The sequence below is a fragment of the Lissotriton vulgaris genome, chromosome 8 (assembly GCF_964263255.1).
Source record: "Lissotriton vulgaris chromosome 8, aLisVul1.2, whole genome shotgun sequence".
Taxonomy (NCBI): domain Eukaryota; kingdom Metazoa; phylum Chordata; class Amphibia; order Caudata; family Salamandridae; genus Lissotriton; species Lissotriton vulgaris.
Genome location: NC_141696.1, coordinates 243628707 through 243641429, shown reverse-complemented (window position 1 = coordinate 243641429; position 12723 = coordinate 243628707).

Below are 12723 nucleotides of genomic sequence, written 5' to 3'. Positions count from 1 at the left end.
TTTCAGCTTCAATCAGTCAAACCAAAGAAAGGGCGGGCACTCCAGGTAGCATGTAATTACAGTTGTTTTTTTAGCAAATTCAAACACACTGAGGCTTTTCAGCAAAAGCCAGTTTTGTACAGTGAAGATGTACCAAAGTTAATACCTCTGGGATATTCTGTCGCAAACTATAATGTGATTTTCGTATGAGTGTCTGTTTTGTTTTGTTTTAAAATGATGTATCTTATTATTATAAGACCTACAATTAACATTAATATGGTTTACGTTTTCTATATATACGGAATTATTTTTCTCTTTGCTCCTTTCAGAGGCACCATAAGACTTCAGTGCAACCGCAATTATTGGATGTTTCTGATTGTGAATAATGTATTGATTTTTCAAACAATTACAGCCATGTGTGCACTAGAATTAATCTGTTATGTGCCCAACAGACAATGCCTCTTATCTATGGTCTCCATAACCTGCCTCAAATCCTCTGCTGACTGTAAATTTAATTGAAAGACTTATTTCATCCGGCATATTTGAAATTTTTCCTACTTGGGGAAGCCCAGAGTAATTCCGAGAAACCAAGCCTTAGCCTGCAAGTGGCTCAAGACACTAATGCTGTGAGATTGCAAGCTGTTTTCAAAACAAGCATCTGTGTGTGAAGGGATTTATTCAGTCCCAACTGTTTCGTTATGTATAATCACGTTAGTAAAGCAGTATTGCACAAATCCCTGCATTACCAGGGACCTTCATTTTCAGTATGATAAAAGCTACATTTCCTGCTCCTAAATGCTGATTGCAGTCATTATTAATAGGAACCCTCTCCACTTTGCTTAGTTGAAAAGTTGGTGGCACTTGAGCTAAACTTTAATGGACACCGAGACGCTAATAACAATTTTACAGGCACATGCATCAAAGTAAAAACCGGTCGCAAACGGGCAGATTCTCAGAATCCACCCCTTTGCGACCGGTATTTTTGCATTTAGGGTGCATCATCCCAAATGCAAAAATCGCAATTTAAGGAATCTCTACATTGCGATTCCTTAAATTGTGATTGCATTTAAGGAATCCCAAATTGAGATTCCTTAAAGGCAATGCATGAAAGTTAAAAAATTTGCGATTTTGCTAATAGGAGTAGCAAATTACCATGAAGTTGAACTTCATGGTAATTTGCAAAAACTTTGAAAAATGCACTTTTGTGCATTTTTCAAAGTTCCATGTTGCGCACACATATGCCCTTAGGGCATATGTGTGTGCAACATATGTGCCCAGATCAGTTAAAGGGGTGCAACAGGGTGTCATTTTGAAAATTGCATGAGCAATTTCCGAGTACCTACTGGTACTGGTACTGCCTAAACGATTTCCTAACTATAACGTCCCTGTAACTTTTGTTTTTTTAATTACATTTTAAAGGTTTTTTAACCAGTAGTCGCATTTCCAGAATAGTAGACAAAGGGGGTGGGGTCAACGACAAGCTCTCAGGAATCGCCCTATGTTGGATTTACTGGAGGTAACATGAGGGCTTGTTGGCCCCCAGGGCACACTAGAAGCAAGAGGACTTGATCCCCAACCAGCAGTTCTCGAGGAGTTACGTTTGCAAAGTTGTGGACAAAGGGGATGTGGCCTTCGAAGTCCTTTCAGCAATTCGTTCTGTGGAACTTACTGCAGGTACAGTTGGGCTTGTTGGCCCCCAACCCTCAGCATCCAAGGGGATTTTGTCGTCCAACCAGCAGTGTACCGGGAGAAGCGTTTGCCAAGTGGTGGAGAAAGGAGGCATGGCCTCTGAAGTCCTCTCATCAATCATACTGTGCATGACTTACTGGAGGTAACAAAGCAGTTTATTGGCCCCCAAAGTCCCTCAGCATCCAAGGGGACTTCACCTCCCAACCTGCAGTGCACCAGTAGGTGCATTTGCATAGTGGTGGAGACAGGGGGCATGGCCTCCTAAGACCTCTCAGCAAAACCATTGTGTGGGACGTACTGGAGTTAACAGGAGGGCTTGTTGGCTCCAAAGGACCCTCTGGAGGCAAGGGGACTTCATCCCAGTGCACCAGGAGGCCCGTTTGCACAGTGATGGTGAAAGGGGGCAGGGTCTGTGGTGACCTCCTGGTCATTTATTTAAATCCTATTTGTATTGATATGGGGAGGGGCATTAAGTGGCTTAGTAGAGGTAACAGGACAGTGAATTGGCCCCCAACGACCTACAACATTCAAGGGAACTTCACCTCCCAACCAGCAGTGCACCAGGAGGTGCATTTGCAGAGTGGTGGAGACGGGGGCATGGCCTCCTACGACCTCTCAGCAATACCATTGTGTGGGACTTACTGGAGCTAACAGAAGGGCTTGTAGGCTCCCAAGGACCCTTGCATAGTCCCCCTCTTGGCAACCTAGCTCTAATGTTGGGATCCTAGCACATTGAATGAATGAATGAATGAATGAATGAATGAATGAATGAATGAATGAATGAATGAATGAATGAATGAATGAATGAATGAATGAATGAGCTTTTATAAAGCGCATGGATACCAAAGGCCTCCCAGCGCTACAAGAAACACCTAAACCAGAAACAATAACAAAATCAACCAAACAGAAAAGTTTTAGGGAGTTTTCGGAAGCGAAGATGGTTGGCCTCTAGACGAATAAAGTCTGGCAAATGATTCCACCTTTGAGCAGAAATGACTGAAAAAAGACGACCCCCAGTCCGGGCTCGCTTAAATATCGGGACAATATCGATATGTTTAGACTCGGAGCGGAGGGATCTTCTAGGGACATATAGAGAGACAATGGGTTGGAGAATTGTTGGCAGGTTAGAGGCTAGAGATTTGTGGACAATGCATAATTCTTTAAATTGAACTCTTTTGTCCACAGGCAGCCAATGCAGTGCTCTAATGTGTGGCTTAGCTGTTATGAGCATGCATCAAAAGTCGTGCCACAATGTTTTGGACCGTTTGGAGATTTTTTATGGTAAGACATGAGGAGCCCAGGTACAACACGTTGGCATAATCAAGCCTTGATAAAATCAAGGCTTGGACTAGGAGTTTCCTGGCATTAAAAGCCAGGAGGGGCAGGATCTTCCCAATCTTCTTAAGAATGCCATAGCATGAGCCAGCAACCCTGGATGCCTGAGTCTTCAAGCTCAAATTATGATCAAGCCATACTCCAAAGCTTTTTACTTGATCTTTGGGGGCAGGCATATCTCCCTTACATTTCGGCCAGAGGGAGTCATTCACCAAACCAATAGTCTTTCCCAAAAACATCCACTCAGTTTAAGCCAAATTCAGTTTGAGGAAAGAAGAGTCCATCCAAGCCAAAACTTTCTCCAGGCAGTTCGCCAGGAAGGACTTATCATTGTTTATCAAATTGAGAGACACAATAAGCTGAGTATCATCAGCGTGTGTGACAATCTTAACCTCAAATGGTTCAACGATCTCAGCTAAGGGACGCATATAGACGTTAAAAAATGTGGGGCTCAGTGATGACCCCTGAGGAGCCCCACACTGTAATGGCATCCAGTCGGAGGTAGCATTGTTCTCAAACACAAGAAAAGAACGCTCGGCAAGAAAGGACTCCAGCCATTTATGTAAGAGGCCCGTCACTCCAATCTCTCTAAGTCTTACCATTAGAAGCTGGTGGTTGACCGTGTCGAAGGCTGCACTGAGATCAAGCAAAATGATCGCAGCGGAGCATCTAGAGTCAAGGATTTTTTTGGCCTCCTCGACGACTGATAGGAGGGCAGTTTTGGTACCCTGTTGGGGCCTAAAGCCCGTTTGAGATGGGTGAAGACAGTGATTTTTCGCCAGAAAATCCAAAAGCATAGAATTGACGTGCTTTTCGCAAATTTTGGCAATCCCGTGAAAAAGCGATATTGGTCAATAATTAGAAATGACTCTGGGGTCCAGTGAAGGCCACTTCAATTGGGCTTTAACCCTAGCCTGGGGGACAATCCCAGAGGAGAGAGAGCTGTTAACAAGATCTAAAAAAACAGGGGCTACTGAGGCAAACACCTGAGAGAGCATGCAGGGGGAGCTGCAACACTAGGGGAGCCAGATTTTAAACGCTCCAGTAGAGATTTTAAAGTGTCCATATCCATAGATGGGCTAGAGTCAATACTGGGGTATGGGGGAGGGGGGAATTCTCTAATAGAAGGAGGGTTAATCATGTCTCCTGGGGCAAGGAGGGGAGGAAAGGCTTGGTAAATATCCTGAATTTTCTTATGGAAGAAGAGCGCCAGATTATTGAAATGGGCATCTGCATCTTCCTGGGTATGCAGGATTGTTTTTGAGCAGGAAGAGACACCTTCCTGCACAAAACCAATCCTCGGAGTCATACTCCTGTTTCTATGTGTACTGCAAAATGCAGCACACAAGAGGAAGAAACGAGGAGAAATATAAATATTTCTCCTCGTAATGCCTCCCCATGGAAGATGCAAGATTTTGGTACATCCCAGGTTTACATGTTCTTGTAAATCTGGGGATGAATGAAACTCCATGGGAGTTGCATGGGAACAACCATGCAATACCCATGGAATGCCTTCCCAGGGCAGAGTAACGCAGCTCAGTGATTTGTGCTGTGTTGTGTTACTCCAGAATTTTGGAGCAACTCAGAGCCATGCAATGTGGCTTTGTGTGGCTTCAAAAATCTGTCCTACGGTTGGCATCGCTCTTGCACCACGTTGCATGGTGCAAGAGCAATGCAAACTCCCTCATAAATAGGCCCCTCGGTGCCTCAAAGGATTCCTAGTTTCTGCTAAGAGATTAGAAGAAGGGCAACAAGTAAAAATTAGGCAAAGTGAACAGGGGTCCTAGGGCCAGTAAACAGCGGTTAAAGGGCCAGATGCGCAAAAGTTTTTCTTTAGTTCACAAAAGATGCGATTTGCAGACTCGGGCCGTTTGAAACTTCAAAAAGGCTTTTGGGTAAGTATGAAACCTAAATTGCAATTTTCTAACATATATTGGGACCAAATACTGAATTGATATTTGGAAGGGGCACGTTTAGGGCGTCCATTCCAAATACTGATTTAGAATAGGATTCATTAATGTTTTGCGACTGAAATCTGGTTGCAAAACATTAATATTTTACTGACTACACAAATGTAGTGGTAACCCATTTGTAAACAGGAAGGGGGTCTCAAAGTGCATAGGTTGGTGTGCAAAAACAGAAGGGATTTAGTAAAGGCTTGTGCACAATTTGCGACCACTTTTACTTAATCCATTCTTAGTACCCCTGGCCCTATGTTCATTATTTTCCTTTCAATTGCTTCAAGACTGCCTAAATCAAGAGTTAGCATATTCAGTGATAGGAGAATTATAGGGCAAGCAACCTTTGCCAGCTACTACCTGTGGTTTTCCCTAAATATGGTTGGTCTATAATCATATCCGGGGGCAGAGCCAGCACCAGTCAGGAAACCCTCCACACGCGGCTTTGCGCATAATAAGCGACCTCCCCCGCTGAAGCAAGAAGCTGTCCAAACTAAGAAAATTGGACAATTGATCCTAACTCGAAATGACCAATCTGATACTGCACAAATAGTGTGAGTATATCTTTGTGTTTTTTGTAAGTCCTGACGAAAGCTTCACAGACCCCTCGGACCTAAGGAGCTGAAACATGTCGACGATTTTATAATAACATCAATACTTACAGACCCAGTAACTCGGTCTGCAGTAAGTATCACCCTCTTTTAAACTAACTGGGAATCTACCCCCCAATAAATCCTTGGGGTTATTTTCTCAATTCTTAATTCACTTTTTTGCACTTTTCCTTTTTTCACATCACAATTGGGGAAACCCCCTATCTCTGGACTCTGCACCAAACAACCCAGAGGTGCCTCTGGATGAGGCTGGCAGCCAACACACTGAAGAAATCCCAATGATAACTGCCAGGACTTCAATGCGGGGCGGATGAAACACATATGCCGCACTCAGATTTGCATTGAGTCTTTTGAGGGTACTCTTCTTCCTTGAAACCAAGGTTGTAAGGTGTAACAAGTGTCCCTTTTCATTTTTGATAAACTTGTACTCCTACCCGGGGGAAAGAAACGGACACAGTAATTCCTCATCCCTCCCTGTTGATGAACCTCTGGTCTATAATATCACCTAGTCTTCCCCAACAAATGCTGATTGGAATCCACACCTATGTATCTGTATATGTGCCCTGCTACTGATTCTCAAGTTATAGTCAACTCATATATATATATTTCTGCTTGTTATGTATTCTCCACAAGCAATAAGCAACTCTTTACTAAATTTTGCAGGAAATTGTTTTAAATTACATTTACAACTAATTGATAAATAGTAACGAAATGGTGTAATAAAATGCAAGAACACAGATCCATCAGCATCACAATGGCCTTCACAGGGACCTCAGTCTGTGCGCACAACACACACGCATGCTAAAATGATTACGCAAAAGGAGAATATTTTAACAGCCAAAGCAAACTTTAGTAAATAGTACATTCTTTCAGTGAAAATGTCGATGCTAGAAAAAATAGGATTTTAGAACCGTGGGATTAATGTGCACCTATCCATGACTAGCTATGCATTAAAACCTCTCATGTGGAGCAAATGTAAGTTCCCTGAAGGTGTGCTGACAATATGTATGGTCTATGAATGTTAAAACCAAACTCTATTGACTGTGTGTTTCTGACAGCCTGAAGTGCAAATATACCTCCAGCGCTTTAAATCAGAACTATTGGAACAGAAACAAAAGTGTAAAGCAATATTTTGTACGCTGCTTGCAGAACACATATGCACCATAACAGTTATAACTGAGTTATGCTGTCACAGTACTAATTAAGTTTATAGCATTTTCTTAATTGCATCTTACTGAAATGCTGATAGGGTTCTGCCATGTAAATGCTTTCATAAATTACAAAAATGTTCAAACACATTTGTCGCTGTCTCATTTTTATCTCTGCAGTGTACCTTGGGACTTTCCTAATGTCTTGCGTCATCAGTGTAATACAGCACTACTATTTGATGTCGCACTGAACAAACATCAATTATTGCAAGTAGATGGATATCTTTAAACGGTGTGATTAGGGGAGCAAGGAAGGGGAGGGGAAGGCGCAGCATTCAAATCAAAGCTTTATATTCCATCATTGGCTTCAGCATTTGCAAGCTGCGAATGGTTTCATTATTATGAATATTTTATTATTATCATGAATTAAATTATATACTTGTACATGAAAACATGTTTTTGAAGCAGTATCGAACACCTCCACGTTCCCTACACTTCCTTTCTTGTGACAAATGAAGTATGCTACCCTGTTTAGAACTAAATAATCTACCATGTTAGGAGTCTATGTAAGAATTGCATTTGGAACTATCCAATCACCATTTACTATTTATAGCTTGTTAGATGATGAGCTGTTGTTAAAATGCTCATAATGTTGGCACCATTTGACGAATATGGCTGACAACTGGAAGGCACTTAGGGCCAGATGTAGGTAATCCCAGTTCACTGACTCTTAAATACCGAATCATACCGATTCAGTATTTCAGATTCGGAAAACGGGATGTAGGCAAAAAATCTGTATAAAATACTGAGTCAGTAACAATCTGATTTTTCGTATCGGTATTTTCCAAATCCGTAAATACCGATTCGGTAATACCCATTCAACCCTATGGTCCTCCAGGCCCTTAGGAATGAATGGGAATTACTGAATCGGTATTTACCGAATCGGTATTTACCAATTTGGAAAATACAGATTCGGTAAATACAAAAAGAACCCAATTGTGCCTGTCGACCAATCAGGAACACCCACCACACCCCACAACAAAGCAACAGAGGAACCAACCAATCCCCAGTACCTGGAAGTGGCCACACCCATGCAGGTGCAGAGCAACTGAACTGTTTGGAGAGCTGGAAAAAACACAGCGGATCAGGCTGCCCTGAGCATAGCTGAGCTGCATAATGGAGTCCCAGGATGGCCAGAAGGATGGAGCTGAGCGCAAGAGGAAAATGAAATTCAGCCCAGCAGAAGTGCAGGTGCTGGTGGAGGAGGTCATCAAACAACACACCCAGCTCTTTGGCAAGCAGTCTGTTAAAAGGAACACCTGGCTGGAGATCCACTCCAAGGTCAATGCCATTGGGGTCATACACAGGGACATTGATGACCTGAAAAAAAGGTGGTATGATCTGCGGATCATAACAACAAAAAACTTGCAGCCCAGAGAAAAGAAGCTGAAGCCAAAAGTGGAGGGAGGAACCGTGCACCAAGACTAACAGACCTGGTGCAGCTGGTGGAATCCACCCTGGAGACAGATAGTATCCAAGGGATCGGGGATGCTGACAACTCAGCCAGAGCTGCAAAAAAACAAGGTAAGATGCATGGACATGAATCCCCACCTTTTTCCCTGACCCCCTTCCCCAATGTGGGTGTCTGCATCACACTCCAGACCTTTTAGGTTTTTCCAGCAATGCATCATGGGAGACGTAGTCATAGGAACATACATCAATGCAGTCAACATAGAAATCAGCAAGGCATGCCACACACTACATCCATAAGCTGTTGAGGACTAGGAAATTGTGTGATAGGAATGTGATTTAATAATGACACACAGGTGTACGCACCACTGACCCAATGTTCATATCTGTCCTCTGGCTGACAACGCTGGGCAACAGACTTCATCTGGAGCTGTGCGTACCGGTGTCCAAGGCCGAAGGGTACGGGAGAGAGGCAAAGGCCAGGATGGAGAGGGGGTCTTCTGTGGTCTTGAGACCACCATGGTTAAAGTCCAGCGCCTGCAAGCAAAGGGCATTTTAGCAGTACATAGACAGGTGTGCATATTGAATACCAGGATGACCCACAGAGACCGGGAGATTGGCTCCATGACAGAGAGCATGCTGTCCAAGGCAGAGGGAATGAGGGACATGACACAGTGCATGAGTGCTCTCTGCAAAAAACTAGATAGTGACCACTCCGAGAGGCGCAGGGATCGTCAGTGCATGCTGCAAAAGACCAAAGCCATGAACCGGCTTGCCACAGCAACCTCCTTGCTATGTCTGTGCTCTGTCGCCATGCAGGATAACATTTTGCACTGCTGCACTGATTTATCGTGGGGGATGGGGAGAGTCAACTCTGCCATGGAGCTACTACTCACACACCAGGCAGCCACTGCTGGGGACACAGGTGTCGGGGACACAGAAGACTCCACCAGCAGGAGTGGCTCTAGCACTCCTTTTCCCGACATTCAAAGGAGCAGCAGGCACCAATCTGCTGACCCAGGCACCACTGCAACCGTTGACACCCAGCCTTGTGCATCCCGCACTGTAGTGCATGGGCGCAAACATTGATGATGCCCTAAACCCACAGGACAGGTCACGGTGAGGTAAACTGTGACCACCCAGTGTGGTATACAGACATTGTAGTACCATGGTGTGGTATCAGTAAAGTGCCGTAGTGACTATTAAACTATGTAATTCAAATACTAAGCCTGCGTGTGTCTCCTTACTTACTTAGAAATAGCTGCGTGTGATCTCTGCCCATCTCAGTCTCCCATCTGTTGTTGGCGCTGCTCCTGCTGCATAGGGCTCTGCCTGTTCTGTTCCATCATCATTGTCCTCATGATGTGTGATCTCCACCTCTGTGCCTTCCTTGGTGGCAAGGTTGTGCAGAATGGCACAGGTCGCAATTATTTTGCAGCAGATGATTAAAGTGTACTGCCGTGCACCTCTGCTCTTGTGGAGGCAGCGGAACCTGCTTTTTAGAAGTCCAAATGTGCGTTCTACAAAGCTGCCTGTTGCTCTGTGTACCACATTGTAACGCCTCTCACTCCTGGTAGATGGATTCATGTAGGGGGTAAGAACAAAGGACCGCAGAGCATAAGCACTATCGCCTAGGTGGAAAAGAGAGTGCCATTAGTTACATACTCATGATTGATTCATCTGCATTGACTATCAGGGTGTGTCACAGTTATTTACCTAGCAGGTATCCATCCCCAAAATCTCCAGCAACAAGGCGTGTGTATATCCCACTGTTCTGGAAGATGTACGAGTCATGGGTACTCCCTGGGAATTTGGCCACAATGTCTGTGTTGATGTTGCCAGCATTGCATTTCACATGCACATTGATTGAGTGCGTTGACTTCCGGTTTCTGTAAATGTGTTCTGTGGCTGCAGGTGGGTAGAGTGGGATGTCAGTGCCATCTATACAGCCTATGACGTGAGGAAAGTGTGCCAGTTGATAGAAATCTGTTTTGGTCTTCGCAAGTTCCGCAGGTGTGTCAGGGAACCTAATATAATGATGCACTTTCTGCATCATGGCCTCAAGGAACTTCCTGAAGAAACGGGACAGGCAGCTCTGGGACACACCACCTACTTCAGCAATCACACTCTGGTAACTCCCAGAGGCAAGCAGGTGTAGGCTACACAGCACCTGCACATGGGGTGGGATGGTGTACGCCCTTGGGGTTGGGTGATCCAGGAGTGGGTGTTGGGTGATCCAGGAGTGGGTGAAGGTCCCTGATCAAGTCCAGGATGGTTTGGGGGTGTAGCCTGTACCTTTGCAGTATCTCTGGCTCAGTCAGTTGGAAGAGCGTTATCCTCTGCCTGTAGACTTGCTCCTCCCTTCTCCATACCCTCTCTCCTGCTGCCTGTAGCCGAAGCCGCATTGCTATGACGTAGAATGCCGCCATTCTGGTAACACTGTTGCACTTTGTGTCCTTATTTTATAGCCTGCACCTGGTTACCACCTGCTTTCAATCCATGGTAAATACCGACTCTTAAATACAGAGTTTCATGAAATTCTGTATTTTTTAGGTTTCCTATATCTTGATAATCATTTTTGACCATTTCTTATTTACCGATTCGGTAAATAAGAATTCGGTAAATGAGGATTCAGAACATTCCGAATCGGTAGAATACCGACTCGTATTTACCGATTCGGTACAATTTTGACTCCTACATCTCATTTTCCGAATACCGGTCGGTAACGGACGAAATTACTGAATTTCGGCCATTACGACTGGTATTTGGCTACCTACAACTGGCCCTAGGCACGTTCAGATTGCTATTGACATTTGAAAATGTGTGCATATTCACAATTTATTAAAAAGGGGAGGCAAAACATATGAATTTGTTAATAAGTCTGGTACTGTGTAGTGAAAGGGTCAAATGGGTGGGGGAGTCATTCATTTGTTTAATTTTCTTATAACTTTGGTGCTGTTTGATCAACCTTTGCCAAGTGTGGCAAGTAATTGACAAGAGATAACTTGGCAGGTATGTTAGGTTTTGTAAAGTTAAAGGGTTGGGGGTAAACAATATTTTTGATTACTGATAACTTTGATACTGTTTGATCAATTTGTATAAAATGTGGCTGAGATGTAGCAGGTACAGCCTACTCTCGGCTTTCTCGCTTTCATGCCGGCCCATCAATGAGTACGAGATTTCAAGGGGAGTATGAATGATGTGTGTGGCATCTTCCACTATTTCTCACCCCCGGCAGCTCAGCTGACATTGGAGCGGCTCGCGGTGACGTCATTCCGAATGTCACCGCAACCAGCGTTCTAAGTCCAGCGCCTGAGGGAGTGAAAGTGTCACCTGCCGGGTCATTGCTGTGGCTGGGGTCGCTGATGTTCTAATCTATTGTGTTCCAAATAAACTTCCGTTTGGACTTCAAGACGGGTGTTTAGTCATTTTTATGTAACATTTCACACTGGCGACGAGGACGGTCTTATCTCAGCGACCTCAACACGCTAAGAAGTAAAGAATTAGGTATTGGACGAATACCGCAAGTAAAGTAAGCAGACTGAAGGGCTGCGAGTCACCGAGGGAAGAGCGGCGGAAGGTTGACAACGGCTACGAGTGCTGCCTCACTAAAGAACCCACTAGTGCAGAGAAGCGTCACACCGTGAGTAGCCAACCGTACGAACGAGGACTTCGCCGTCATCAGTGCCTTAAAGGGTGTATATATGTCCAGATGGCGGACTTCGCGGGAAAGACTGGAGTAGAAGTGGGAAGAAGCGAGGTGTCCCGTCTCATTAGGAAGGAGAGCCGGACATACGCGTCGTAGAAGAGTGGCAGACATGTGTGCCTGAAGGTCTGTCGGGGCATCTATACTTGCCGGCTACGCGACTGTTTGGAGTGTTGGCTGCGTGAAGGGTGAAGTAGCCTTGAACACTTCGGGGTGTTAATTTGGTTGCCTGACGCGACAGCGTGCAACGGAGCAAGCCCTGCATGGCGCACTAACCTGTAGCCTTCAGAGTGCATAGGAGGTGTCGAGCAGTGCCAGCTTCCCGTTTTCTTTGCTTATCCCGAGTGACTGTTTGGATGACAGAGAGTATCGTAACGCCAGCTGAAGAATCCTGATCCCTAGCCAGCGCTGAACTCACTTTTGTTCTCGCCATCTGCACATAAGGGTGTTGGGACGATAACAGCTTGGTATTCTCCTCAGCTTGGGAACATCCGGGTTTTGAACAAAGACTGGGCAATATTTTCAAGATCACTATCACCAAAAGGAGAACTGACTTTCTACCACAGTGCCACCCGGTGGTTGATTTTGGGATTGTTTGAATTATCGGTGAGAGGGCAGCAACCTTATCCTGTTCAGTTGAAATATTTTGTTAATTACACATACGGTGTTGGTGTATGGTAGCTTGCCACTGTATTTACAATTTTTTTTTCCCAGTACCCAGGAGTGTTTATTATTTAGAACTGTAAACATGCAGAGTGTGACACCCCAACCTTTCTTCTTGACCAACCCAGGGGAACCCGCTATTCAGTGGAAAAAGTGGAAAAAGG